The sequence below is a fragment of the Electrophorus electricus genome, chromosome 14 (assembly GCF_041902795.1).
Source record: "Electrophorus electricus isolate QZ-2024a chromosome 14, ASM4190279v1, whole genome shotgun sequence".
In the NCBI taxonomy this organism is placed as follows: Eukaryota; Metazoa; Chordata; class Actinopteri; order Gymnotiformes; family Gymnotidae; genus Electrophorus; species Electrophorus electricus.
This window is the reverse complement of record NC_137510.1, coordinates 24,483,413-24,490,000: the sequence shown is the minus strand read 5'-3', so window position 1 is coordinate 24,490,000 and position 6,588 is coordinate 24,483,413. Positions and strand designations below refer to the sequence as shown.

General features: G+C 42.9%; 1 protein-coding gene across 6 annotated transcripts in view; it reads right to left on the bottom strand.

Annotated features, from left to right (window-relative positions):
* The window catches only part of cicb (capicua transcriptional repressor b), a 43,752-nt gene extending 37,705 nt beyond the window's left edge, over positions 1 to 6,047 (bottom strand). For 5 of the 6 annotated variants that reach the window (XM_027019478.3, XM_027019481.3, XM_027019480.3 and 2 more), the window contains exon 1: positions 5,846 to 6,046. The gene's annotated coding sequence lies outside the window, so the exon portion shown is untranslated. Of the gene's footprint in view, positions 1 to 5,845 lie in introns of all 6 variants that reach the window. The other variant, XM_027019483.3, reaches the window with a different exon arrangement.
* Positions 6,048 to 6,588: the final 541 nt, after the last annotated feature.

Below are 6,588 nucleotides of genomic sequence, written 5' to 3'. Positions count from 1 at the left end.
CTTATTTGCATACCACCACAGCTCAGTTTATATGTTTGCAGTTTCAGAATATGTATGGTGTTAGAGTTAAAATTAGACTTCTTTGTCCCAGTAGTTAAAACTCCACTGAGACTTAACCTGCTGTTTACTACACAAACACAAGTCAAAAACGCAAAACTCACACGTCCGTCAGAGGAGAATAAACAACGATAACGGTCTTAGCTCTCTGTTTTACACAGATGTAGCATATCTCTCTGGTATGCACATTCTGTCCCAGCTCTCACTGTAGCTGTCCAGTGCTTAAGCCTTAAGCATGAAGACACGGATAGCACATGTATGTTGTGTATGTATACTGAAGACATGGATAACACACGTATGTTGTGTATGTATACTGAAGACACAGATAGCACATGTATGTTGTGTATGTATACTGAAGACACGGATAACACATGTATGTTGTGTATGTATACTGAAGACACGGATAACACATGTATGTTGTGTATGTATACTGAAGACACGGATAACACATGTATGTTGTGTATGTATACTGAAGACATGGATAACATGTATGTTGTGTATGTATACTGAAGACACGGATAACACACGTATGTTGTGTATGTATACTGAAGACACGGATAACACATGTATGTTGTGTATGTATACTGAAGACACGGATAACACATGTATGTTGTGTATGTATACTGAAGACATGGATAACATGTATGTTGTGTATGTATATTGAAGACACGGATAACACGTGTGTTATGTATATATTCAGAAGACATGGGTAACACATGTATGTTGTGTATGTATATTGAAGACATGGATAACACATGTATGTTGTGTATGTATATTTAAGACATGGATAACACATGTATGTTGTACTCAGCTGGTTCAAATGAGGTTCGTTCGCACAGACCTCTGCTCCATTAGCAGAAGTGAACTGCAAACTGCAGGATATGACCAGCATAAAATGAAGGCCTGTACTGAGGATCCACTGGAACACACTGCATAATACTAAAAAATCCAAAAACAAGATGTCCAAGAAAGATACGGTACAGCAGATTGTACTTTTTAACTGTAGTTAACACAAGATCCTTTTTTATTTTAAAGCTTTTTAATGGTGTTACAGCTTTAGAGGTTATATATATATATATATATATATATATATATATATATATATATATATATATATATATATATATATATATATATATATAAATTTTGTAATAAATACTAATATTCTGATTTTTAGGTTGTTCATTTAAGGATTTTTTTTTTTTTCAAAAGAGCAAAATTAGAAATTAGAATTGGTTAGAAAAGAGAAAAATTTGAAACAAGCTAACCAGTCACATGTTATTTATTCTTGGAAAGCTCTCTAAACATATCAAATAGTCATGGAACCAACACAAAACATTCACTGTAGTCAACAGTGTCAATTGTCATATTAACACTTTTAAAAATTCTGCATGTCTTTCAGTGCTCTGAGTATACAGTCTCATTCCAGTTATGAAGTCAGCAACATAAAAAAGCATATACTATTATTATATTATTATAATATCTATAATATTCTAGCCATTAAAAAACAACATATAATACATCCACATAATTACAATAGCAAAGAATAACTCTAGTCCTTAGGTGAACAGTTAAAAGCTATAGGCCTGTCTTTAAGACAAATGGAACACAGCCGTTTAGCAGCGGTCAGTTAGCTGTTCTCCAGCCCTTTAACAGTGGTCAGTGAGCTCTTCTCCAGCCTTTTAACAGTGGTCAGTGAGCTGTTCTCCAGCCTTTTATTAGTGGTCAGTGAGCTGTTCTCCAGCCCTGTAATAGTGGTCAGTTAGCTGTTCTCCAACCCTCTAGCAGTGGTCAGTTCCTCACCACAGGCCTGCTGCTGGCTAGATCTTTTTGTCCAGCCAGCAGTGACACTACCACGTGTAAAGACTTAAGCAGCACTGCAGCACAACACGCACAACCCTGCCATCACCACGTCAGAATCACTGTGGCACGGGGGGCAGCCTACCAGTTCAATCAGATCTGGTCAGTAGTGGTCCAAATCTGACCCACCGTGCACGACGACAGACAGCTCTGTATAAGGGCGGTGTGGATGCAAGTTAGGTGTTTCTAATAGAGGGGTGAGGGAATACCTCACTCCCCACTGACGAGAGAAACAAGCAGATCAAAGGCACATTCATGGTTAGGCCTCCTATCATCTCCACACGGCATCTGGGAGTCTAACTGCTGCATGAACTTGCATGACATGTAATCATTTGAATGATAGACTAAGCCCAGTATCTCTTGAGTGTCCGAAGAACAATATAAAATATAAATATAATATTTAAACATAAAGATTATAGAGTATAGATTTAAATTCATAGCATTTTTACCACATAGATTAACATTTGTAACAAATTATTCTTATTGTTTAGGTAAACCATACGGTATATTAGCAAATTCCACTTTGTAATTTCTATTATGAATGTGTAACAATACATATTGTTCTACACATTATGATGATAAAGTGACACAAAGACTGTTTTGTACTAACCAGCTGATGCCAGGTCAGATCTGTCCAGTGATGACTACAACAGGATGCGCTTTTATCAGGAACTTGACAGACAGCACAAGCTGTGTGCTTCATACGCCGAATACCACGCGACTCTAAGCTTATGGAAAACCTACACATATAAAAATCCCTGACCTCAGCCTTATGAGCAAACGATAGTATCAGCACACACACACACACACACACACACACACACACACACACACTTACAGGCAGTCTTCTGTTACAACCTTTGCGGTGTATTTTCATTGGCTGTAACTAAATAATGCTATACCAACACCTAACTCTTACCCCAGTCTTAACCTCAGTAACCAAAAGGAAATATTAGGACTTTTCTAGTTTCTCAAGAAAAAAGCTACAATCTTTATAAAAAGTCTTTTTCCTCAATAGAACCAGTCAGTTATTCCGTTAATATTAAAATGTTGGGTTTTATATCATAATAGGGATGATTACTCTCCACAAAGAGCTAAATACACATCTCCACAACACACACTCTCACACACACACACACACACACACACACACACACACAGCAGACAGGACAGATCATAGACAAATTATAATGCTAATAATCCATCGCTTTTGTGATCACTGTGTTCAGCATTAAAAGCACTTTAAGTAAAGACTAACCAGACATAAGGTGATTATGGAGAGGTCTAAGCTACACGGAGACTGAAGCTATGGGTTTTCTCTTCTTACCTCCTCACTAACCAAGCTTGCTCACCCCCCCCCCCCCCCCCCCCCCACCGAAAACATTAAAAAAAAAAACTGTCTATGCTACTTGAAGATTAAAATAACAAGCTTTTTAAACTCCAAGAACCTGCCAGTGGATCAAAACTCATTCCTCAGTCTTGTAACTACGTACTTGCAGTATGAGCTTGTAGTTACTGAATAATTCACAGTAGTTACTCAATAATATGCATAAGGTTAATAACTAAAAAGTTAAAATATGCTGTTTAACAAACTTCCGTATATACTAGTAGCCTGTGTTTATCTGGCATGGGAGGCTTATTCTGACAAAGGCCTAATATTGTAAAACTTTTCATAACTCTTACACAAGGCTAGTGATACTACAGCATGGTGCAGTAATACCCCCCGCCTCTCTCTCTCTCTCTCTCTCTCTCTCTCTCTCTCTCTCTCTCTCTCTCTCTCACACACACACACACACACACACACACACACTCTGCATTTTTTTTTAAACTATGCAAGCCAGGGCACAGAGCACACATGCTAAGATTTCCTTTAGAGATTGTTCTGACTAAAACATTTCACAAATACTAGAATGGTTCAACCTGACATATGAACATGTTCACAGAACTGTGATACCACCGTGCCAACCAGCCACATCACCAGCACTCTGAGCCGAAGAATGAGTGTGACAGTGCACTGTCTCAGACACACACACACACACACACGCATGCACACTAGAAACACCGGGATGTTTGAGAAATCATGAACGCTCCACCCTGTGCTCCACAACATCAAAACCTATGTTGGCATATCGGGTAGTTGCGTAGAAAAGGGGCAGAGTGTGTGCGGCGCCCGTGCATTGGCGTCCGGGGGTGGGGCGGGGGCGCAAATCGCAGTGCAGCTGATCGCCGTCGCCGAACCCGTGTTCTAGGGAAGTCAGCAGGACGCAGGTCTGCACCACCGGCGGTGGCACTGCATCAGGGCTGCACAGATGCCCTATGACACCCTTCCACAAATCCCCGTCTCCGGGCCTCTGCTCCCCCACCTGTCCCCATCTGTAGCCCCCCCATGGTAGACTGAAACCAGGCCACCCGGATGCTGATGTCTCCATGTATGTGCAACGACAATAAAAAAAAAAAACCATGCAGGCAACTCAGGAGTGAGTAAGCACACACTATGGCAGAGGCCAAACATCTGATGTTTTGGGCAAATCGGCTTCCAGACTTCTCAGTGCTCTTTGTACCACCTCTCTGAAGCGGCACAGCCTCTGGAGTGTTTTTTAGCATGCTGCATTTGTGTTTCCTTTTTTAAGCACGCGTCACCCACGGAGGAGTGTGGACAGACACAGAGGCTGTATGGACTGCGTGTGACGTAACTGAGCAGCAGAGCCGCCTGCACTTTCAACGACGTCTCTCCCCACCACCGTGACTCGACAGCGGCTGTCGAAGACGGACACGTATCGGTTTCTAATCCCACAGGGGCAGGAAGGTGCAGAGGGCTAAAGGGACCGGGGGGCCCCCTTCCATTAGTGAAGCTGCACAGAGTGAAAAACTGTACATGGTGATGAAAATAATTGCTCAGTGCCTCTTAATGCAAGCAGAACAAGCCATCATCATGGATAACACTAATAACTGCAGAATGCATGAATTTCAGGGTGCATATTTACATGCACCTGACATGCTGTGAAAGAAAATCTTAAATGCATGCTGACGTCTTCAGAGGGATACTTTTTCTTTTATAGGCCGGGTTAAAAGTGTTTGAAAGACGCTGCTTCACGATCATTTCCGAAGACCTTTGAGGTCATCTGCTATGTACAGATGTTGCCATTGAAAGTAAATGATACTGATGGCAAGACAGTTTTAATCCACAACGGAGGCGTCAGAACGCGCACCGCCGTAGTACTAGTGCCTCACAATGTCACGAGAGCAGTGCTGTGTCTGGGGAAATCCAGGAAGGTTCAGCGTTTTACACGATCGCATCTCCAGCGCAAATACCTTGTAAGAGAATAGGGAACATGTTTAAATACATAACAACCGGCTACTCCCATCGATTTTTTTTAACAACTTGATTTAGTTTGCACAAAACAGTTCCCAGCGGATTTGTACTCGGCACAGCGCGTGCACGTAGTAAAGTTGCAAATGATGTTGCGCACCGATCCGGAATAGGTCATGAGACTGCCGTCGATGACGCTCCGAGCCGGGGGTACCTGCACGTCGGACAGGCGGCGTTCGCTTGCAATTCCGCTGGCGCCATTACGTTTCTGCATAGTAATAGTGCAGACAGCCCCGAGTCGGGGGTGCAATCGCGCAGTGCTTCCAGCTAAGCTTGAGTAGCCAGCGTGCAATAACCACGCTATATGTGTGTGTGCGTGTCACAAGTTGCACAAGACATGCGGGATGGTGAAAAGAAAAAATCCTCAACCTGAAAAACTCGCATTCGGCACTGCCTTTAAACACTGAACAAAGTTTAAAATGCATATCCCCAACCCCCTCCCTTGCTCGTTTTCCTTCCCCGTGGCCTTTGGTGAGGTGTTTTCCTTTCCCCTGACGTGTACACACGCAATCGATATCGATAGTTAGTCGATCAAGTCCTTTAGCAATCACAACTCACCCAAATGCAGAAATAGGTGGCAACCGAAAAATTCGCTGTGCAAATTGCAGCCGGGGGTGTCTTGCGCGATTATTAGTAGCATCCAACGGCCGTCCACAGATCTTGCCTATCGGGGATTCAACTTTGTAGTTCCGCAGTTAAAACATCTCTCTCTAGCCGCAGGAACTCAGACAGGGATTAAAAAAACTATCCGCGTCCCTTTTCCACTACAGTCACAAAATGGTGAATGAACCACTAACAGCTGGCTCGGCCGACCAATCAGAGCTCGCAGACGGATACAGTAGCCTATAGACACACGAGGACGAACTGGAGGGCGGTGCAAGTTGGCAAAGCAGACGTTATTGACATGCGGTATGAGCCAATAGACATCCCAGCCGGCCTTCTCGCAAGTAGTTTACAGTATCCAATCAAAGCCATAGGAACCATAGGAACAGAGAGTGGGCGGGTACTTGGGAGGTGTTGAGGTGGCGTTGGCCAATGGCAACACAAGCCTCTCCTTAATAACGGGGCTTGTTTACCCCAGCAGACAGAGCACCATGCCCACACGGCCGGTGTTCGCCGGACTCTGGAGCACTGAAATAAAGCCTCTTTTTTTAACGTGTACCGCTTCACATTAGAGGGCGTGTGTGAGTCTTGTGTTGTCATCTGCGGCACTTTTAACACCAGTGAGTTAGGTAACAGTTCTTTGAGTGCAGAGTGCGAAAAGGGAAAAGAAGTTTAAAAAAAAAAAAAGAACCCATCCA